Source organism: Hylobates moloch, unplaced genomic scaffold (assembly GCF_009828535.3).
Source record: "Hylobates moloch isolate HMO894 unplaced genomic scaffold, HMol_V3 SCAFFOLD_20, whole genome shotgun sequence".
In the NCBI taxonomy this organism is placed as follows: Eukaryota; Metazoa; Chordata; class Mammalia; order Primates; family Hylobatidae; genus Hylobates; species Hylobates moloch.
This window is the reverse complement of record NW_026652295.1, coordinates 626952-651580: the sequence shown is the minus strand read 5'-3', so window position 1 is coordinate 651580 and position 24629 is coordinate 626952. Positions and strand designations below refer to the sequence as shown.

General features: G+C 41.6%; 1 long non-coding RNA gene across 1 annotated transcript in view; it reads right to left on the bottom strand.

The window, feature by feature from the left end:
• LOC131382167 (uncharacterized) overlaps positions 1-24629 on the bottom strand; it is a 150202-nt gene that overhangs the window by 10005 nt on the left and 115568 nt on the right. The window contains exon 3 of the long non-coding RNA XR_009211415.1: positions 529-618. This is a non-coding gene — a long non-coding RNA (uncharacterized LOC131382167). The remainder of the gene's footprint in view (positions 1-528; positions 619-24629) is intronic.

Sequence of the window (24629 nt, the reverse complement as noted above, 5' to 3'; positions counted from 1 at the left end):
AATCCCCATTAACATATTATCATGAAGACAAGTCAGTGAACTTTAAACTAATTCATTTTTTTAAAATGAGAACTATGGAGACCAATCATTGTGGAGTCCCATGAGAACAAAAGCCTCTGAAGTCTGTCCAGAGTCATTCCTTCTCATTGCTGACAAACACCCAGAACAGGTGTGTCACAGTGGTTGTCACCTCACATAACGCCTCACTTGCAGGGTTCCCTGTGTGGTAAGAAAGATGGAAAGTGAAAAGAAGGAAGGGGGGAAGGCGGGAAGGAGGAAGGAAGGAAAGAAGGAAGGGAGGGAGGGAGGGAAGGAAGGAAGGAAGGAAGGAAGGAAGGAAGGAAGGAAGGAAGGAAGGAAGGAGGGAAGGAAGGAAAGAAGGGAGGGAGGGAGGAAGGAAGGAAGGAAGGAAGGAAGGAAGGAAGGAAGGAGGGAAGGAAGGAAGGAGTATTAGTCTGTTCTCATGCTTCTATGAAGAAAAGCCCAAGACTGAGTAATTTATAAAGGAAAGAGGTTTAATTAACTCACAGTTCTGCAGGGTTGAGGTGGCCTCAAGTATCTTAAATCAAGGCAGAAGGGGAAGCAAACGCGTCCTTCACATGGTGGCAGGAAGGAGAACTGCCGAGCGAAAGGGGAAAAGCCCCTTTAAAAAACATCAGATCTCGTGAGAATCACTGTCACTCACTATCACGAGAACAGTATGAGGGTGACCGCCCCCATGATTCAATTACCTCCAACATTCCCTCCCATAACGTGGGGATTATGAGAACTACAATTTAAGATGAGATTTGGGTGGGAACACAGACAAACTATATCAGCAGGCTAAAAGACAAATTTGAATTCCAAATTTTCTGAGTTTAGATCTATTAAACTGTTAAGAGCTGTTAAGATCCTATCCCTATCCAGTTTTGACAAATTCTAAATGTTTAGAAAAATTGTTTCCAGGTCTAGAGCATAAGTAATTGGGTTGAAAGCATCAAACTAAAACACAGGCTAAAAAAGGCATAAAACCCTCATGATTAGAAATATTGGACTGATGTTACTTAGGAAGGTTTTCATGTAAATGTCTGAAAAGAGAAGAGCCCATATTCAAATGATAATATATTTTCAAATTCGATTCCAACTCTTCCATCTATCAGCCAACAGGTCTCCATTCATGAAATCAGTTCAAGAAATAATACCAAAAATTATTGGAAATGTACTGCATGGTAAGTATGGTGCTAATTACGTTGAATATGCTAAGTAATTTAATTTTCACAACAAACCTTATGAGGTCAGTTTTCTTATTATCCTCATTTTATAAATGAGATAACTGAAGCTTAAAGGTGTTAGGGAGCTTATTCAAGGCACCCAACTAGAAAGGAACAGAAACTTGAGTTGAACCCAAATAATGTGGTTCTAGTACTTATATTGGTTTTTTGCTAGTTTCTTATTTATTAATTTATTTATTTTAAATTTAATTTCAAGTTCCAAGTTACACGTGCAGGACGTGTGAGTTTGTTACATAGGTAAATGTATGCCACCATGGTTTGCTGCACCTATCAACCCATCACCTAGGTATTAAGCCCAGCATCCATTAGCTATTTTTCCTGATGCTCTCCCTCCTCACACTTCACCCCCAAAGGCCCCAGTGTGTAATACCCCTCTCTGTGTACATGTGTTCTCATTGTTCAGCTCCCACTTATACGTGAGAACATGCGGGGTTTGGTTTTCTGTTCCTGTGTTAGTTTGCTGAGGATAAAGGCTTCTAGTTCCATCCATGTCCCTGCAAAGGACATGATCTCCTTCCTTTTTATGGCTGCATAGTATTCCGTGATGTATATATATACCACATTTTCTTTACCCAGTCTATCACTGGCGGACATTTGGGTTGATTCCATGTCTTTGCTATTGTGAATAGTGCTGCAGTGAATATACGTGTGCATGTATCTTCATAATAGAATGATTTATATTCCTTTAGGTATATACCCAGTAATGGGATTGCTGGGCCATATGGTATTTCTGGTTCTAGGTCTTTGAGGAATTGCAACACTGCCTTCCACAATGGCTGAACTAATTTACACTCCCACCAACAATGTAAAAGTGTTCCTATTTCTCCACAGCTTTGCCAGCATCTGTTGTTTCTGGACTTTTTAATACTCACCATCCTGACTGGTATAAGATAGTATCTTGTGGTTTTGACTTGCGTTTCTCTAATGATCAGTGATGTTGAGCTTTTTTTCATATGTTTGTTGACTGCATAAATGTCTTCTTTTGAGAAGTGCCTGTTCATGTCTTTTCCCCACTTTTTAATGGGATTATTTGTGTTTTTCTTGTAAATTTGTTTAAGTTACTTGTAGATTCTGGATATTAGAACTTTGTTGGATAGACTGCAAAAAGTTTCTCCCATTCTGTAGGTTATGAGAGTTTCTTTTGCTGTGCAGAGGCTCTTTGGTTTAATTAGATCCCATTTGTCAATTTTTGCTTTTGTTGCAATTGCGTTTGACATTAATTTTTGTATAAGGTGTAAGAAAGTGGTGCAGTTTCAATTTTCTGCATATGACTAGCCAGTCTTCCCAGCACCATTTATTAAATAGGGAGCCCTTTCCCCATTGCTTGTTTTTGTCAGGTTTTTTAAATATCAGATGCTTGTATATGTGCAGTCTTATTTCTGAAATCTCTTTTCTGTTCCACTGGTCTACATGTCTGTTCTTGTACCAGTACCATGCTGTTTTGGTTACTGTAGCCTGGTAGTATAGTTTGAAGTCAGGTAGTGTGATGCCTTCAGCTTTATAGAACTTATATTCTTAAATACTACTTAACTATTTTGAGAAATTATCATTCTGGTACTGAATAAAATGGTATATATGGGCATGCACTAGAGGCTGCTTGGAGTCACCAGTATCCAGTGTCTCTGATTATACTTTCTCATCCACAGGCAGGAATGTGTAACCAGTTCAGGCCAAGAAGTTGTGAGTGGCAGTGACATGTGCATTGAATTCTAGCATGAAACTTTCCACCATTCTCCTCCCCTGCTATAGTAGTTGAGGGGGAAGCTTCATGCTAAAGTGAGGAAGCTACAGACAGAAGCCAGTGAGGACACCGGTATCTGAGAAATGTGCCCCATACCTCCTCCCAGACCTACTTGCCCTACTATTACAGTCCTGTTCTTTTCCAGTTCTTGACCAGCCTGTTATCCACTACACATGAATCAGCATAAATTTGAAACTTGAGTCAGTGGAAAACCGGATGCATCACCCCAGATTTGTCCCACTCTATCAAATTCACAGTTTATTTTTGGGCTGATGGGTAGAATCAGGATACAGTAGCTATTGGCACTACTTCTTGCTGGTGTCACACCAGGAAGACGTCTGCTGTGCATTCCCCTTTGCCGGTCCAGGTCCATGCCCACCTTACTCCATGTTCCAGGAGCCAGACCTTTATCAAGTGCATCAGACAGACTCCCTTGCTCTCTGGCTTCCAGTTGGATTTGGCCAGCTGGTGGCAGCTATTGAAATGAGTCAATTACGGCCTCTGCAAATAGACTCCTGGGTTGTTTATTTCTTCACTGCACGCTGAGATCCATTACCTCAAAAGCCCACAGGTGTCAAATTCAAGTTGTTGCACATCCAATTATTTTAAAAATAGTCCAACTAAGCAGATTTGGGGCTAGTTAGAGCCCAAGTGCTCTGCATACCCCATGACACCTCATCCTGCATCTGTTGGCCATTATAAGATACAGCCTCATGGTTACAAGCCCCCCAAGCCACTACGGCCCTTCAGAGCTCTCCAACTTGAGCCCCGACTAGCATGCTTCTGAGTGGCATCACCTGGACACGTAAGCCCCTTCTCTAATCCCCCTCTCCCCAGGAGTTCCCTTGCTCTCCTCCTCTTCTGGATGTGTCCCTCCCATAAGCCACTGGCTAGTCTCCTGCTGTGAGGGATCCTTTATGTGACCCTATCCAAGCACTGCCCAATGAAGCTTGCTGGGTGTTACTGTCTCTCGTGGTCAAGTCTTCTTTGGTCAGCTCCAAATCCCTTGAATCCCTTCCAGAGGCATCAGGAGAAAACTTGAGCTTGAGGGGTGAGAGAGGTCAGTGTATTCATCCTTTGAACTTTCTTTCTCCAGAATTACAACTTGGCAATGATGGTATACTTTCCCCAAATCCACAGATCTTTTGGAGGGAGGCAGCCTTCTCTGTCTAATGCAGGCCTCCTCAGGTTCCCACAGCCATCACCTTTTCTTGCTGTTTCAGGCCTAGCACGTTATCCGTTTCTTAGTGTTGTTAGCCCTGGGGTGCTAACTATTCCTTATTTCCCTTAACCCTGCCTACCCATATGTAAATACACACTATCTAGATGATGTGTCGGTTTCATCCAAGACCCCATTTCATACCAAGGTCCTTACTTTTTCACAAGATACATCCATTAACCAGGCCCATCCTTTTCCCTATTCTGTTCATTTCATACAGGACACTCCCAATGAGGCCATAGATTCAGCTTGAAGGAGAGGTTATGAGGCAATAGGAAAAGGTACCGTGGTGTCTGAATCCCTGTGCATGCATGCCACTTACCTGTGCCCTCTGGCACCTGCTTAGCTCCATCCCACACATACTGTTTTCTTTAATACTGAATGCAATGTGGTACAACTTTATAATTCAATTAATTGTGTAATATCCAGTTCATAATGGGCATCTACCTTGTTGTCACTTGGTATCCCACAGTTAGACATTCCATCTCTGCAAGGGACAAGTAGCAAGTCAGGAGCTGCCCTCCAAGTGGAAAAGAATTGTAACCACAAAAGGGCATACCCTTCCTCTAAAACCTCAGGCATCTGCTCTGCCAGTCTCCTATTGAGACTTGCATGACCTTCATACCACAGCCTCACCTGCCACAGACTCCCAGTGCCATTCTGCTTGCCAGTTTATTTGCTCAAAGATTAGAACAGCTTGAAGAAGAGCTTAGAGTCATTAGTCTTTTCTTACGCTGAGCTTACTCAGCAGGTTTACAGAGCAGCGTGCTCAAATGTGGTATGTGTTGCCTACAAAATTGAAAGAGAACCACTCAGCATCGTGCCTTTTTCTCCATGGTGGACAGAACAAGATTCAATGGTTTGCCGCTCACTTTACTTTTTGCCATTTTGCTTTGGTTTTCTGTATGCCTCATATCTTTTGTATTCTTTAATTCGTCCATGCTAGCTTCTTTGTGTTTAATTGATTTTTTATAGTGTATGATTTTTATTCCTTATTCATTTCCTTTTCAGTACATTTTTATTAATAGTTAGTTTCTTAGTTGTTACCTTGGGTGGTACAATTAAGATCTTAAATTAGTAACAATGTAGTTTGAATTAATATCAGTTTACAGACTCGATACTATACAAAACTCTTTCATGCAGCTCCATTTCTCGTTTTTTAGATTGTTATCGTCACAAATCCCATCTTTATACTTTGTGTGCCCATTAACATAGATTTATAATTATTGTTTCATGCCTTTGTCTTTTAACTCATCAAGGAAAAAAATAAGTTGTAAACCAAAAATACGATAATACTGGTTTTAGTATGTACCTATGTAGTTACATTTACACTTGTATTTTATTTCTTCCTATGGCAAGTTATTGCCTCCTGTCTGAATCTGAACGGTTCCCTTTAGCATTTCTTTTTTTTTGAGACGGACTCTTGCTCTGTAGCCCAGGCTGGAGTGCAGTGGTGCAATCTTGGCTCACTGCAAGCTCCACCTCCAGGTTCATGTCATTCTCCTGCCTCAGCCTCCCGAGTAGCTGGGACTACAGGTGCCCGCCACCACACCCAGCTAATTTTTTTGTATTTTCAGTAGAGACAGGGTTTCACCGTGTTAGCCAGAATGGTCTCGATCTCCTGACCTCATTATTCACCTGCCTCGGCCTCCCAAAGTGCTGGGATTACAGGCGTGAGCCACTGCACCTGGCCCCATTTAGCATTTCTTATAGGGCAAGGCTGTCAGGAATGAATTTCTTCAGCTTTTGTTTAATAGAGAATGTCTTAATCTGTCCTTCAGTCTTGAAGAATATTTTTGCTGAATATGAAAAGCATTTCTTTCTTTCAGCACTTTAAATGTGTCATCCCACTGCCTCTGGTCCCATGGTTTGTGCTGTTAATATAACTGACAGTCCTTTGTATGTGCTGAGTCTGTTATCTTGCTGCTTTCAAGATGTGATTTTGGCTTTTGACTTTGACTATAAGGTGTTTTCTTGTGCATCTCTTTGAGTTTATTCTAACTGAAAAGAAATTCATTGAGCTTCTTGAATGTATAGGTTCATGTATTTTGTCAAATTGGGAAGTTTTAACTATTATCTCAGCAAATATTCTCTCTGCCTCGTTCTCTCTCTCCTTGCCTCTGGGACTTCCATTATGCCTTGGTTGATGCACTTGATGTTGTTGCTTGAGTCTTTTAGGCCCTCTTCATTTTTCTCCATTTGTTTCTTTTTTCTGCTTCTCAGACTAGATTGTTTCATTTGACCTATTGACTCTTTTCTCTGTCAGCTAAAATCTGCTATTGAACCCCCAATACATTTTTCATTTTAGTAAAACTTTACAATTCCAGAATTTATATTTGATTCATTTTCATAATTTCATTCTCTTCTTGTAATTTTTTACATATTGAGATATTATTCTTCTTGTGCCTTTTGTTCTTTGTCCATGGTGTTCTTTAGATCATTGAGCATATTTTAGACAGTAGACTTAAAGTTTTTGTCTAGTAAATCCAATGTCTTCGCTTCCTCGGGGAGAGTTTCTGTTAATTTATAGTTTTTCCCTGTAAAGGCATCATAATTTCTGGCTTCTTTGTATACTTCATAATATTTCTTATTGAAGTTGAATATTTTTGAATTTTAAAGTATCCATTGTCAAGTGACTTTTGAATGAATTTGTTGGAAATTTGATATTTTTAGTATTACGATATGAAAAAGGAGAAATAAAGAAGGAAGAAAAGGAAAGGAATGGAAATGTTCCCAGGTATTTTCAGAATGACTCTGTGTTAAGACACTCCACTTAGCCAGGCCATTTACAACTCTGCCTTAGCCTTCACTTCCTGTCTGTGGTTACCTCAAGACCAGCCAAAGGTGAAAGTTTATGGTCCTCTCAGTTCCCTTCTGAGCATGTGTCCTTCCCTGAGCACATGTGTGTCTTTTTAAGTTCCCCATACATGCAGTAGCTTTTCAAAACCTCTATTCCACCCCCAACAAATCATACTTCCTAAGTATTCCCACCCAGCTTTTTGCATGCCTATTGTTTGCCCAACTTTTGGCTTTCATTGTTTTTGAGAACCACATAGCTGTTCCAGTCTGACAAGGTACAGATTAGGCTTAAAAAAGGAAGCCCTTGCTGCAGTCCTCTGGAGAAAGCACAGTCAGGTCAAAACAGACAGACACACTCCTCGGGGAAAAGGCCCACACTTCTCCCCTTGAATCAGGTAACCATGCTGGAAGTGCAGACTGCAGTTTTCAAGAGGGCCACTGCAGCAGGAAAGGGGTTGTTGGGGTCAGAGTAAGCTAAAATGCCATGAAGCTCTCTTACCCTTTTTCAGTGGCTTTTCTCCTGGCTAAACATTTACTTGGTTGTGGCAAATCTTTTTTTTTTTTTCTTTTTTTCTCAGTGCCATGGGAGGGATGGGCCCTAGAGGTTCCTATTCTTCCATTTTCACTGGCATCATCTCTCACCAATCTTCTCTCCCACTTTAATGGAAATATCCCACATGTTCCAACCACTCTACTCCTAGAAACTTTACTAAGGCCTAAGAACTTTCTCAGGGTTTGTTTCCATCCCTCTGTTTTACAAAAGCATCTGGGACACTTCATGTTTCTTGATTTCTATGCCCAGTAATGATACAGACAAACATAATGCTGTATGGGAAATCAAGATAATTAATGTGACTTAAATATAACAGAGAGCAGAACTGACAGAATCCTGATATGAGGCAGTGAGTGTGTACTGCTGCTCCATCCAAATGAAACTGATCTGGGCCAGGCTTGGTGGCTCATGCCTGTAATCCCAGCACTTTGGGAGGCTGAGGCGGGCAGATCATGAGGTCAGGAGATGGAGACCATCCTGGCTAACATGGTGAAACCCCGTCTCTACTAAAAATACAAAAAAAAATAATAGCTGGGTGTGAGCCTACCAACCAAAAAAAGTCCAGGACCAGATGGATTCACAGCCGAATTCTAACCAGAGGTACAAAAAGGAGCTGGTACCATTCCTTCTGAAACTATTCCAATCAATAGAAAAGGAGGGAATCCTCCCTAATTCATTTTATGAGGCCAACCTCATCCTGATACCAAAGCCTGGCACAGACATAACAAAAAAAGAGAATTTTAGACCAATACCCCTGATGAACATCGATGCAAAAATCCTCAATAAAATACTGGCAAACCGAATCAAGTAGCACATCAAAAAGCTTATCCACTACGATCAAGTTGGCTTCATCCCTGGGATGCAAGGCTGGTTCAACATACACAAATCAATAAACGTAATCCATCGTATAAACAGAACCAAAGACAAAAACCACATGATTATCTCAATAGATGCAGAAAAGGCCTTCAACAAAATTCAACAGCCCTTCATGCTAAAAACTCTCAAACTAGGTATTGATGGGATGTATCGCAAAATAATAAGAGCTATTTATGACAAACCCACAGCCAATATCATACTGAATGGGTAAAAACTGGAAGCATAACCTTTGAAAACTGGCACAAGACAGGGAAGCCCTCTCTTACCACTCCTATTCAACATAGTGTTGGAAGTTCTGGCCAGGGCAATCAGGCAAGAGAAGGAAATAAAGGGTATTCAATTAGGAAAAGAGGAAGTCAAATTGTCCCTGTTTGCAGATGACATGACTGTATATTTAGAAAACCCTATCATCTCAGCCCAAAATCTCCTTAAGCTGATAAGCAACTTCAGCAAAGTCTCAGCATACAAAATCAATGTGCAAAAATCACAAGCATTCCTATACAATAATAACAGAGAAACAGAGAGCCAAATCATGAGTGAACTCCCATTCTCAATTGCTTCAAAGAGAATAAAATACCTAGGAATCCAACTTACAAGGGACGTGAAGGACCTCTTCAAGGAGAACTACAAACCACTGCTCAATGAAATAAAAGAGGATACAAACAAATGGAAGAACATTCCATGCTCATGGATAAGAAGAATCAATATTGTGAAAATGGCCATACTGCCCAAGGTAATTTATAGATTTAATGCCATCCCCATCAAGCTACCAATGACTTTCTTCACAGAATTGGAAAAAACTACTTTAAAGTTCATATGGAACCAAAAAAGAGCCTGCATAGCCAAGAAAATCCTAAGCAAAAAGAACAAAGCTGGAGGCACCACACTACCTGACTTCAAACTATACTACAAGGCTACAGCAATCAAAACAGCATGGTACTGGTACCACAACAGAGACATAGATCAATGGATCAGAACAGAGCCCTCAGAAATAATGCCGCATGTCTACAACTATCTGATCTTTGACAAACCTGACAAAAACAAGCAATGGGAAAAGGATTCCCTATTTAATAAATGGTGCTGGGAAAACTGGCTAGCCATATGCAGAAAGCTGAAATTGGATCCCTTCCTTACACTTTATACAAAAATTAACTCAAGGTGGATTCAAGACTTAAACATAAAGCCTAAAACCATAAAAACCTTAGAAGAAAACCTAGGCAATATCATTCAGGACATAGGTATGGGCAAGGACTTCATGACTAAAACACCAAAAGCAATGGCAACAAAAGCCAAAATTGACAAATGGCATCTAATTAAACTAAAGAGCTTCTGCACAGCAAAAGAAACTACCATCAGAGTGAACAGGCAACCTACAGAATGGGAGAACATTTTTACAATCTACTCATCTGACAAAGGGCTAATATCCAGAGTCTACAAAGAACTTAAACAAGTTTGCAAGAAAAAATCGAACAACCCCATCAAAAAGTGGGCAAAGGATATGAACAGACACTTCTCAAAAGAAGACATTTATGCAGCCAACAGACACATGAAAAAATGCTCATCATCACTGGAAATCAGAGAAATGCAAATCAAAACCACAATGAGATACCATCTCACACCAGTTAGAATGGTGATTATTAAAAAGTCAGGAAACAACAGGTGCTGGAGAGGATGTGGAGAAACAGGAACACTTTTACACTGTTGGTGGGACTGTAAACTAGTTCAACCATTGTGGAAGACAGTGTGGTGATTCCTCAAGGATCTAGAACTAGAAATACCATTTGACCCAGCCATCCCATTACTGGGCATATACCCAAAGGATTTATAAATCATGCTGCTATAAAGACACATGCACACATATGTTTATTGTGGCACTATTCACAATAGCAAAGACTTGGAACCAACCCAAATGTCCATCAATGATAGACTGGATTAAGAAAATGTGGCACATATACACCATGGAATACTATGCAGCCATAAAAAAGGATGAGTTCATGTCCTTTGCAGGGACATGGATGAAGTTAGAAACCATCATTCTGAGCAAACTATTGCAAGGACAAAAAACCAAACACCGCATGTTCTCACTCAAAGGTGGGAATTGAACAATGAGACTAACACTTGGACACAGGAAGTGGAACATCACACACCAGGGCCTGTCGTGCAATTGGGGAGGGGGGAGGGATAGCATTAGGAGATATACCTAATGTAAATGACGAGTTAGCGGGTGCAGCACACCAACATGGCACATGTATACATATGTAACAAACCTGCACGTTGTGCACGTGTACCCCAGAACTTAAAGTATAATAATAATAAAATAAAATAAATAGCCGGGTGTGATAGCAGGCACCTGTAGTCCCAGCTACTCGGGAGGCTGAGGTAGAAGAATGGCATGAACCCAGGAGGCAGAGCTTGCAGTGAGCTGAGATCGCGCCACTGCACTCCAGCCTGGATGTCCAGCCTGGACAACAGAGCGAGACTGTCAAAAAAAAAAAAAAAAAGTAATCTGTTTATCTTTACCTTTGTTCATTAGAGGATTATACATATCATTACAAAGAAGCATTTCCTCTAGTAAAGACTCAACATCCAGAAAATTGTAGCTGTGGGCATTAAGTTTCTGCTAATCCAGAGTCATTCTGCGAGACCTATCTCATTTTGCATAAGGCTCATAGGTGAGTTAAGCGAAAATGCAATAAAAATCACTACTCTGCATGTTTCACATCTTTTAAGGTGACATAAATCTCTGCAACTCCCCCAGTAATGAAGCATTGCTTTTGGTTTACCATCTTGGTGAGAGGTGATGGGAACTGGGCAATTCTAGGGGCTTCCACTTGACCCTTTTACTCTAAGAGCCATCGCTACATGGATCAGTAACCAGTGGTCTGCCAGTTAGAAAGGTATCTGTTCTGTCTGTGCATTTCAGGACTGAGACTGACCAGGATTTGTGGCTTGTGGTCATTCTGGATCCATTACAAGAAAGACTCAGGTTGCATCACCTGACTTTCATAAGGCCCCACTTTTAATTATAGAGGCGTTTTTAGTTTCCTGGAATAGCACCGAGCTCAGAGCCGGCATTAATAACCCCTGAAAACAGCTATTTTTGTTTCTCAGGAAACAGTCATGATGGCTGAGGATAATCGGTGGATGTCTTAAAGAAAGTTTAACCACATACATATGTGGAATAAATCCAGTGTCCTTACTTAAGGGAAACTTCAAATAAGGGGCTCTGGAGCTGTTACCTGCATAAGAGAGAGCGAGTACCCCTGTGGCAATTTGAGTCAGGTTTCTGCCACCACCACACTTAGACATTCCCCACTTATACAGGTCAAGAAGGAACCTAGTGTGCCTCTGATCACTTATTTAAGCATAGTCCATAGATTCTGACATGTGATATTTTCATTATCATTAATTTGTTTACAATTCTGTAATTTCTATTTGTACTTCCCTTTGCCTAAGAGTGGTTTAATAGAAAGTTTTCCATTTTTCATGTGGTAGGACATTTTTGTTTTGTTAATAATTTTTACTTTTATTGCATTGTGCCTACATAGTGTAGTTTGAAATACTTCTTCTTTATGACATTTATTGATGTTTTATTTGTGACCTAATATATGATCAACTTTTGTGAATAATCAGGTGCTTGAGATAAAGTGAGGGTAATTATCACGGTATAAAACTGTACACCCATAACATCTGTCTCAAAGGCTATGTTGTTTGGATCTTGTTTCTCATTGTGTGTTTTTGTTCACCTGTTCCCCCTCCTACTGAGGGTGGCATATTAGAGTCCCCTCTTGTCAGAGGCTTTCCACCTATGTCTCCTTTCACTTCCTGTAGCCTCTGCTTTACGTGAATGTTTTCTTCCTTGTCTAACTTCTAATTTCATTTTATTTTGGTTGTTGTTTAGTGCCTTAGGCCTTAGGGAAATGGAGAGAGAGGAGGGATTCCAAAACACAGCAGAGCTGTGGCCTAGATAGGGAGGAGCTAGGAGCTGGGATCATACGTAAGGGACGTAGCCATTGCGAAACCAGTCGGGAAGTGGGATATGGGGGAAGACACACCCAACCCCTTCTCCTCCAGGCTTCTGATTTCACACCAATGCCCCCATGGCATGAACCCAAGCTGAGGCCAGAGGGCGAGGGGGGCAGCTAGATGCTGCATGTAAAGGGGCCCAGAGCAGGGCAGAGCAGGGGGAGTGGACCTGGTAGGGCAAATGCAGAATAACAAGGCGAGGCTGTGAGCGTGTGCTATTGGGGCACAGAGACGTCCTGATTCGGCCTCATACCCCAGTGTCCAAAACAATTTTAGCTAACACGTTCCCAAAGTATCTGACTACAAAGCACTTTACAAATTATAACATAATTTTAAAGAAAATAAGAGCTCTTAAATTATAACACTGCTGAGATTAAAATAAATAGCAGAGAAAAAAATAATTTGAAATACAAAGTAATTGCTTCAATATGTACTCAAAATCTTATTATTCATTACGTATATTTCATAAAAAATGTAACTATTACCTTATTTCTACTTTATTAAGAATTAACCATGTAAGAATAAGTGAAATTATTTCACTTTGAATTACTCTTAAAATATGTGGCATCTGCAAATGCAAATATTCTTATGAGAAACAGTTTTGAGTCTTTTAATTACACAACTGCATCGCCTTGGGCATGGGGTACTGAACCGGCTCCTCAGGTCAGCTGAAATAGCAAATGATTTACATATTTTTTGATGCACTGTTTAATAAATGTCTGGTTTTATACACACAGCGATGCAAAAAAAGATTTTGTATTATTTGCATTAGTTAAGTTATTCAGTTATTGTTCTATCTTGAATATCTTCAAATGTTATGAAAGTTAGAGACTTTGGTTGTCCATCTTCTTTTGGAAATATTCAAAGCATGCTTGCTTTCTTGTCTTGACTTTTTCAAGCACAGTCTGTGTACTTCAGGGCCCTCCTTTGTATTGAAACATTTCTCCCAGCAGCTTCAGATCCCTGATGAATGGCAGATTTTAACATGATAAATGTTTAACCTACAATGCTGAATAATATGAACAGAACAGGGTGGAGAAAAATTAATTAAAATTTCTCTTAGGAAGAGTTGTGTTTTGTGTCTGTGTGTGTTATAAAGCCTGCCTTGAGAAGTTCAGGGCATGATAGAGACAGAAATAGGCATTTGGAGCTTCTGCAGAAGAGGGGGTCGGCACTCTGGGTTGGAGGGTATTCAAAGGAGACGCAGGAGGAGAAAGGAGGGAGCATCATCCTAGGGAGATGGCAGCTGGTTCTTCCCTGAAACACCCAGATCTTTATAAACCCTACAGAACTCAGGCGTGCTTGGTGTGAAAGGATTTGCGGGTAGAAGCCCTAAAAAGGGACAGCTTTATCTACAGGGTGGGCCATTGCTGCTACAGCCTTATCAGTCTCAGCAGACATCTGGGTTACAAAATTCAAGATCAAATACCTTCTGCTGCCCAGAAACTCTAGAGGAGTCACAGCAGCAACTTTCACAGCTAGTTGCTAGGTGCTGCTTATACACCAGGGCAGGAAAGAATAGCATGCATTCCTCTGGCTTCTAGAAGGAGGCTGTCACATTTTAGTAAGAAAAATTCCACAAATATATAGAGTTTTCCTAAGATAGATGGATAGAGAGATAGATAGAAAATCGATAGAGAGAGGATAGAGAAATAGATTAGATAGATGATAGGTAGATAATTTTTGAAGAACAACTGTCACCTGGCATTATTGAGGAAGACATGGCTTGTTGGGAGGAATAGCTCTTAACACAGTCCTGCTGCTTCATCCTAAATGTCCAGCTTCCCATCAGGAATATTCCAGACACGGAAGAAAAGGGTTCTGGTAAAAGAATTGGGCTGGGCGCGGTGGCTCACGCCTGTAATCCCAGCACTTTGGGAGGCCGAGGCGGGCGGATCACGAGGTCAGGAGATCGAGACCACGGTGAAACCCCGTCTCTACTAAAAATACAAAAAATTAGCCGGGCGTGGTGGCGGGCGCCTGTAGTCCCAGCTACTCGGAGAGGCTGAGGCAGGAGAATGGCGTGAACCCGGGAGGCGGAGCTTGCAGTGAGCCGAGATTGCGCCACTGCACTCCAGCCTGGGCGACAGAGCAAGACTCCGTCTCAAAAAAAAAAGAATTGAAAGAATGATAAAAATTAAGAAAAACAAAACATTATGTTTCCTGCATGCTGAAGAAATCCACTTCAAAAAGGCAGCTATGATCCTGTACCATTGTTCTCACTTTTCCCAGCTGTGGAATGATTAGAAAACATGAGGACCGTAACTGATCAAACACACATTGTTCACTTGGACTTGTCCAGGCTACATGAGCAGACACTTGGAAGCATTAAGTACTTCTTTTTGCCACCGGATTTATAAAGTAATTTATATTCGTATTGGGCAATCCTTTTCTCTTTAAGGCAATGCGAGTCAATATAATACAAAGTAGCATTCTTTTCTTGCTAACAGGCAACCTTATTCATTTACTTATTTGCTCAGAAATATGTAGTTGGCACTTAAGAAGTTCAAGACTGGAAATGCGGGTGGTAAAATCACATGCAATTCGACTTCATTACAAATAAGCCACCCTGTTACAGCTCCATCCTGTCGGAAAGGTGATTTTCAGATATTGAGGAAAATGCAAAAGTCTGGCAGCTTTACTTACTTAAAAGTTAGGGAACTTCAGGAGTATATTAAATTAGCATGTTTGTCATTATGTGAGAAACGTCACATTTACATTTACCTGCTGTGTGATTTTTAGAAACAAACCAGGTGTATGGAATATGGCACCAAATAACGAGCAGACTAGAGAGCTTTACAAACTAGCATTACTTCTATTTCAAGGTCCACAAAACTTTTCCTCTTTCATAACAGCATTCCCTTTCCTTGTTTTTAAGTGTCTAGAAATCAGCACTCTACTAGTGTCATTCAAACCCATGGTAATTTGCTACAGCCATTACTGCAAAAGGCAGGCATCTCGCTCTGATTTTCTACAGGCAGCCTCCCTGTACAAAGTCCCCAGAGGGAAGCAAGCTGGTTACTCAGAACTTCTGTGTTGTTTAATGAGTAACAAATACTCCTTTCAGCTGGAAGATATTGTCTCATATTTGACACTCCAAGGTATGCACCAGCCTTGGACAGGACACAGCATCAGCTCTTTGGAACATCCGGTTTGCAGGATTTTCTGTTAGTTGAATACACCCTCCTAGTGACCTAAAAGAGCCCAATCGTCCCCCCATCAGAGGCTAAGCAATTGCCAAGTTCACGCTTGTTCTGCCTGGGAGCCAGCTGGGCCACATAGTGCCGGTCCGCTGAGGCATTCAGCTTCTTGAACTGTGAGGACTCCAGCTCATCCTCAGGCTCCTCAAAGCAACCTCAATCTCTTTGCAGTTTCCTGACCCTGCATATTTTAAGAAGGAGGCAAAGACTTGGAAGGGGCTTTCCTGCAGTGCCCCCAGGACAGAGTTCCCCTACTGCATGATCATCCAGATCAATGGGAAAAGTTTCAAAATCATATTCCTGCTACAAGCCAGGCAGCAGGGTCAATGGTACTGGGCACAGAGACCCGGAGCCCAGCAGAAGGGATGCAATTGCGCTGAAGCTGTGGCTAAGGAACCACAGTATTCAGACAGCAATAGTTCAGCTTGGGACATCCAGAGGTTGGTCTGGTTGAAATTCCAGCAAGTCTAAAATTCTGATAATTCTATGACGATGGCTATAAATGCATAAGCATTTTTTTGGTACTTAGATGAATGAAAATAAGACGTCGTAAGCACGGAGTCCAGGATACAGGCAAAATTTTAGCCTGAAAAGAGAATTCACGTGGTCTCTACCTGGCCTTTATCAACTCACCTTTTAAATTAATGTCTTAATTGCATGACAAGGTCCAATCCTGTGCAGGTCCAGTTAATTCCTTCTTAAGGAGCTGATGGTGAATAATTGTCTGCCAACTTCAAGTGGTTTGTTCCTGGACAAAGTCTAAGCCCTGGACCCCTGGAAAGGCAGGATTCTGAGAACTAAGTGCTACAGGGAACAGGGCCTGGCTGGGAAAAGGTGGTGTTTCGCTGATGAAGCTATTTTTGATTACCTATTGCTTTAGGTCTAGTTGAGAGAGAGAGGTGACTCATACATGCATAGTCTGAATAATTTATACAACCTGTCTCAGGGTGTGTAAACACAAGTGATCACGTTAACCTTTTCAACATTAGAAACACTTGCTAGTTCCATATATAGAAGGGGAAAATGAAGCAAAGAGAAAATGAGTAATTATCTCCAGGAATGAGGTGCACAGAAAATGACTAACTATCCTGAGGTTACAGAGAGGTTTGTCCTCTGATTTTAGAAAAAGATTCTCTTTGAAAGTGACAGGAGAGCTTCGATGGGGTAGGAACAGGGGGATGTCACATGGCAGCCACAGGAGATAAGAATATTTGAGTTAATGAATGTGGAGTCTTGGGACTAATACAGGTGCCAAGTATATGGTTTAAACAACCATATATTTGTTGTTGTAATGTCCTGTCACAGTGTCCACACCCTGGCACATCCACACCATGGAACGCTACTCAGCAATAAAAAGGAACAACGTTCTGATAGACACAGCACTTTGGAGGCATCCGAAGGGAAGCATCCTGAGTGGGAGAAAAACACCAAAAGGTGGCATAGTGTATGATTCCACTTATATAACAGCTTATATAACATGTCTGAATGAGAAAATTATGGAGAAGCAGAACAGGTTAGTGGCTGCCAAGGACTGGGGGGCGTGGGGTAGAAGTTGGTGGTGGCTATAAAAGGGCAGCACACAGGATCCCTGTGGGGAGCTGCTCTCTGCTTTGCATCTGGACTGTGGTGCCCACAGGATCTGCCCATGTGATGGACACACACACACACACACACACAAGTAGAGCCAGGGAAATCTGCGTGGGGTTGGCAGATTGCACCAATGTCATTTTCCTGGTTGTGATATTGAACTGTAGTTTTTCAAAATGTTACCACTGGGGGAAACTGGATGAAGGATATGTGGGATCTATCTGCATTATTTCTTACAACTGCATGTACAGTTATCTCAAAGTTTTTAAAAAATACTTTATATATTTAAAGACAAGATGTTAAAAGCGAAATGGAAAAGTCTATGAAAGAAAAGTAGATGGCCTAAAAATATCAAAGCTATCTAAAAACACTTTACAATACCCAACCCTCATTTTAATACATTAGAAAGCTTGCCAGGAGCTGAAATACACACACACACACACACACACACACACACACACACACACACACACACACACACACAGAGAGAGAGAGAGAGAGAGAGAGAGAGAGACTGTATTCAAAGGCAGCAGGAAAAAGGTAGGTTTTAAAATGTAGGTTTTATTCTTGTTCAGGTATGGTGAGGCCAGCAGATCAGAAGATGACTCGATGACTATCATTGAGAAGATAGTTTGTTATTCACACTTCCAAAGGGGAGAGGGTAGCACACATCACATGCTACACGCCACACGGGCCACACAGGGAAGTGCAGGAGGCGGACTGAGGGGAATTGTGGCAAGAGCCTTTATTGTGCTATCAGCAGGAAGGAACAGAAGAGGCAGGGTAAGCAACTTTAGGACTGGGCAGTTTGCATAATCTCAGTGGGCTCGGGCACACGGCTGTCTCTAGTTGCCTGTTACCTGGCTGTAGGATGATTAGGGCAGAGGGATAGTGGCCTGGAATGTGAGAACCTATAAAGGAGGTGGCTGGAACGTGGACTCTGGGCTGGTCAGTTTGCAATTAAAAGGTGCACTCACTTTGCTGTCTCTAGAACTAGTGAACCCTGGGAGAGACCACCCCTTCCAGGGTCAGCAAGGCCCCGGATGTCAAAGCATCAGAATGAAAAGACGTGCCTGATAGGAAGCATTGCTGGCCGACACTGATGCTGAGCAGACCTCCTTTCATTGGCTGCTTTCACACGTTCACCAGGCAGGACAACATATTGGAATGAGAAGCTTTCCTGAGGTTCCCAGCGAACATTCCTTCTTCTTCACTACAGAACTTACAGCTTGTAGCACCTGATTTTTTTTTAATGCTAAGATCTTACACGGATATTTAAATCTTTTTTTTTAGATAGATTCTTGCTCTGTCACCAGGCTGGAGTGCAGTGGCTCGATCTCGGTTCACTGCCACCTCCACCTCCTCGGTTCAAGCGATTCTCCTGCCTCAGCCTCCCGAGTAGCTGGGATTACAGGCACGTGCCACGACGCCCAGCTAATTTTTGTATTTTTAGTAGAGATGAGATTTCACCACGTTGATCTCTTGATCTCGTGATCCACCCATCTCAACCTCCCAAAGCGCTGGTATTACAGGCATGAGCCAGCACGCCCGGCCTAGATATTTAAGATATTTAAGTCCGTGTGTGTGTGTGTGTATCTTCCTGCTCAGCTAGTACGTTTCATGGGCCCAAACTCTCCCCATTATTTTTATAAAGTGATTAGAACTGTACAAACCCCCCCAGTGATGTCTCACTAACTGGGATTACTGATGACCTACAATCATTAGGATAGATCACTTGAAGGACTTCTCCTTTCCCTAGACGTGGCAGTGAGTTTGCGCCAATCCACCAACAGAAGTTCAAGCAATTATTGATTATCTTATGCAACTGGGAATAGGATAGTAAGTACTGGGAGATTTATGTTCAGAGAAGAATGGCTCAAAGGTATGGACAAGAGACAAAATGGGGAGGGGAATGTTCTTTCCCTCATCCATCCAAATTGCTGTCAAACTGTGGCAACATTGCTCCATTTGCACAGCGACATATCTGTTGTGTTGTACAAATATGCCGAAGTAGCAAGTGCACACTGCTGGGGGTGCTGCTGGACACTCCCTCCTGGTCAGCACAGTGGCTGTGTGTGACCAGTGTGAGCTGCGTCATTAAGCCCTCACAGAAATTATCGGCCTGGTGGTTTATGCTTAGTTTGTTCTGAGGATTGTTTCAAATCTTTACTATTCTATATGGATTTAGTCTTAGAAAATTTGAACACTCATTTACCCACAGGATTACTTCCCTTCAACCGCAAAATGCTGTCATGGAACATTTATTTACTCAATCCTGAGGAACACATCAGCACAGCCTCAAAAGATGGAGACATCATCATTTGTACTCTCTCCCGACACTGCCCAAGACAACACCCCAACCTCAGATCAGCTTCCCTCCGGGAAGCAGCAGCAGATGAAGGAAGCTCCCTGCCCAGCCTCACATTTCCGTGTGGAGAATTCCCACTGCAGCTCGTCTTCTCAACCTAGACTGGAAAATGGTTCACTTGGACAGTTTTTAAAATACAAATGCCTCCCCTCAAAAACCTCTGTGTGATTCCTTTAGGCGACCTGCACCTCAGGATTTGCCAAGCTTCTCAGCAGTTCTGATATCCAGCCAAGGCTGAGAACCACAGCCTGCTCTCCACCTGCGGCCCTCACTCCTTCCTGCCTTGGGAGGGAAGCCGAATGGTCAGATTGGTGAGTTTGGGGAGGAGGAGTGGAGCTGGCTCAGCTCGGCATTCCCCTCTGTTTTCAGATCTTTCTGCCTGCAGATCAGGGGACAGTCTTGACCGCATGGTTGGTTGGGGAGGCCAGCAGTTGACCAGCAGTTGGCCAGCAGCGCCTAGCTGTGGGTGGATACATTCACCATCAAGCCCAATTGGCCACAGATCAGTCTCTGTCCACTCCCTCAGTAACATTTCTGACATTTTAATTTCCACCTGGTGTCTCTGTGTCTTATTTCTCAGTTGGTTTCAAGCACAGGAAGGAAAATTATTTTTAAAAAGGGGCTTTTTTTTGGCCTTCCCCAAAAGCTCAACAGTTACAACCAAGTCAAGAAAAACATAGTCAATACCTTACTCTTGGCATTTTCCCTTTACAGGACTGAATGGCTACAGCAATAGCAACATTATCATATAATACTTTCAAATAGGAATCTTAGGCTGTCTGATTTAAATAAACAGAAGTTAATTTTAGAAGTTGCCAGTTCTCCACCATTTGAAGTAGAGACATCTGGAGTAACAAAGTTAGCTTTAAAGCCCCTATTTAAGTTTTTTAATTCCTACAAGTATAAAATATATCAGAATTTTTAAAACTAAGTGAAAGAAATTAAGTTACTATGCCTAAAACTCCCCAGCTGAGCCCTGTTCCTAGAATCCTTAAACACCGCAGGCTGCCCGGTCAAAGGCAACAGTGGCTGGTACCCTGCGTTGCACCCTGGCCTCTGCCTATTTGCAAGAGGTGAATCTTCATACAGAGCCAGAGACAGACAGCAAAATACACCTCTTTCAGACTCTTTTTTTTTTTTTTTGAGACAGAGTTTCCCTCTGTCCTGCAGGCTGGAGTGCAATGGCACGATCTTGGCTTACTGCAACCTCCACCTCCCCAGTTCAAGCTGTTCTCTTGCCTCAGCCTCTGGAGTAGGTGGGACTACAGGCACATGCCACCACACCCAGCTAATTTTTTGTATCTTTAGTACAGCTGGGGTTTCACCATGTTGGCCGGGCTGGTCTTGAGCTCCTGGCCTCAAGTGATCTGCCCTCCTCGGCCTCCCAAAGTGCTGGGATTACAGGCGTGAGTCACCATGCCCGGCCAGGTTTCTGCTTTTCATGTCACTTCATCAGAAATCACAGTTCTCATCACCAATGAGTCACTTAGCCAAGTACCTTTTATTAAACAAAGCAACTTGCAGCCCTTCAAGAGCTCCAGCATGGACCAGCATGGACCAACACAACAGCTCTACAGGCTCTTGAAGGGCTACAAGTTGCTTTGTTAAATAAAAGGTGTTTGGCTTAGTGTGTCAAATTTAGGTGCAAGGAACAGAAACCTAATTCAATGAGCTCAGAGAAGTGGCAGTTTATTTTATGTACACAACTTCACAAAATGTAAGGGGAAAACGGAACTAAAACAGGATAGCCACAGGGATCTCAGCTTCAGGAGTTCATGGATTTTAGGGGTTGAAGGCACCCAACAAATAAATCTGCTTGTTAGTCCTTACTCGATGAAAAATTTCAACACATACCCAGCTTCATAGCAAACCTGAAGAGATGCAGAGATAAAATGACTATTTTCATATTGGACAAAAGCTGGATCAGAGGCTACTGTTTGCATAAGGGGCCAAATGGCCTTGCTAATATAATCATCATTACTTATTAAAGCATTTTACTTTTACCATTATAAATATGCATTTACACCTTAGCGACTGTTACAATTTCAACCCAAAGGGCACATAAGGAGATTGCTTTACTTCAAGTTACCTGTCTGAATGGTACATATATATGAAGGTGAATATTCAGATAGTAACAATAAAGATGAATGGCTTGCCTCATTTTTAATACATAACCTATTAGGTATGATGACCATCTATATAATTGATCACACAGGAGATCAGAAATGTCAGAAATGACACTGAATAGGCATCGTCTATTTGGTGTTCCACCCAAACCAAACTTAAAGACAGATTTTGTCTCAAGCTTGAGGCCTAAGCTCCCTAAATAAAAAGATAGACAGAGGCCAGGCATGGTGGTTCATGCCTGTAATCCCAGCACTTTGGGAGGCCTAGGCAGGCAGATCACAAGGTCAGGAGATCAAGACCATCCTGGCCAACATGGTGAAACCCCATCTCTACTAAAAATACAAAAATTATCTGGGTGTGGTGGCACGTGCCTGTAGTCTCAGCTACTTGGGAGGCTGAGGCAGGAGAATCGCTTGAACCTGGAAGGCAGAGGTTGCAGTGAGCGAAGATCATGCCATTGCACTCCAGCCTGGCAATACAGCGAGACTCCATCTCACAGACAAACAAACAAACAACAACAACAACAAAGATAGATAGGTAGAGAATAGGCTGACGGATAGACCCACAGATAAGCACTCTAGTAATGTAGAGCCTCTGAGTTATCTGAGGCCTCCTCTTTCAGACCCCTGAAATTTAGTCATTTCATCACGGGCTGTAAATAGAAGGTATGTGGGGCCAAAGAAAAAATATAAATTCCATCAAATTCTGGCTTACTGGTATTCAGCACTTCTTGCAAAATATTGGAAGGCAAGATAATTAAATAAAAACTAAAATGAGAGATTTCATGGTCAATTATGGATTTCAGTGATTCTTATTTCCTTTCATTGTAATAAAAATGAAATTGGTTGTATAAGTGCACACCTGGGTTTGGTTATAAGATTTTAAATCTTCCCCACTTGGAAGTACTTCACAACAATCTTTTAAAAAATATTACTAATATGCTTTGCTTGAAACTCTTGGCATCTGTTTCTGGAGGATAAAAATTTAACTATTCTGGCTCATATGCTAAGAAGTAGCAGAGTCCATTCAGAGTGCTGATGAGTAGTCCAGAGGACCCGAGAAGCACGAACGGAAAAGGTCTTCATTATCTGCTGTGCAATTCTAGATTGTGTCCAGGTTGCTACAGATTTAGGGGAGAGGAAGAGTTCAACACAAACAGAAGAATTTCAATACAAACAATACAAACCATTGTTTTGATGTATTTCAAATCACCTTAATATGTGCTTTAAAATTCTTCCCCTAGGAGAAAATTGTTATGCGTTTTTATGCATCTCATCTTTTGGGTATCCTACCCCCTTCTCTATTAAAGGGCTTGCATCTTGACCCTAGCCTCAGATACTGGCCATCAACACCTGATCAAACAGGCTCTCACACCAACCAGATAGTATATTCAAGTGCTGCCTTCCTCAGTTAAAGGTGAAGGTGGAATGAAAGGCATTTGGCAAGTGCTGTCCAATAGCCCAGCATGTGTGGTATAGACAGTCGCACTTTTTCAGATTCAAAATCCATGACACACTCCAAGACAGTTTTATATTTAATGCTTATGTGAACAATCCTCAGATATACTGCACATGCTGTAATCAAAATCACATGACAACTGCTTTCCAAAATACCAATGATATATCTACAAACAAAGTATTCCCATGTGGAATGGCTTAAAGTCATCATAAAGTTTCTCCATTTCAAAGATTCAGGCCTTCATGGAGTGGAGAGTGTGATTTGACTTGGGAAGTTGCGTAACATCAGAATATTTACAGGAAGTAACACAACATCACCTGATACCTTCATATTGCATAGAGTAAGATTCACAAATTAGCCTGCCATTACACTAAAATTTTAAGGTCATAGAGGCCATTGTTGAACTTCCTGGTAGCCAGAGAAAGTCTCTACCAATTTATGCTACACCCATTCTGTAGACTTCTTTATTAACCACAAATAAGCAAATGTATGCACAATAAAGATGAATGTTGGGTGATTTTATATTCTCCAGCATGGACCAACACAACCAATTTGAAAGTTAGTCAATGCCCAACATTTTAGAAAGAGTTACCTCATGCTGAAAATGAAAATGAAATGAAAATGAATTTCATTTTTCCAGAGTACTCAACAACGGCTGACTATAGGGAAGAATGGCATGCTGAAAGTTGAACAGGCCCTAGGAGAATGCAATGATTTCTCCGCTTTGGAAATTGGCATATAAACATTCTAAATAAATTTAGGCATTAACTACTATTACAGTGGTGAAATTTTATATTTCTTTATCTTTTGTATTTTCTTAGAAATTTGATGCATCAAAATTGTATTGTATTTCCTGATGCATTTTTTGAGAATCATCTGTTGACTTGCTAATGGGAATTACATCAAACTATGGTGACATTCGTCCACTCATTGCAAATACACATGGCTCCTTGACATAAAGAGGATGGAGAGAAAAGTTGCTCCTTATTCTAACTCTGATCTCATTTGTGAAAGGTAACTGTGTGCAGTAACTCTGCAATCTCGAAAGATGTAACAGTTATACTTTGCACCCAATTATTTGTGGTCCTCCTATTAGAGAATAATATATCCTTAGTGACTGTCATGTAACTTGTGATGCCTTCCTGTGAGAGAAGGATGTCCCCGTGGCCTTTGATGCTTAGGCATGGCCCAGGACTTGCTTTAGGCAACAGAGCATGGCATACATCTTATCCGAGGTGAACTCTAAGAACTGCTCTGTGATTCCCCTCTGCCTGTCTTCTCTCGTGAGAATGGTATGTTTCCAGTGAAGCTATTCCTCAAACTTACATCCTGGAATGAAAACCTTCAGACAACATGTAATGCGAGTGAGAAATAAATCTTTGTTGTTTTAAGCCACTGAAATTT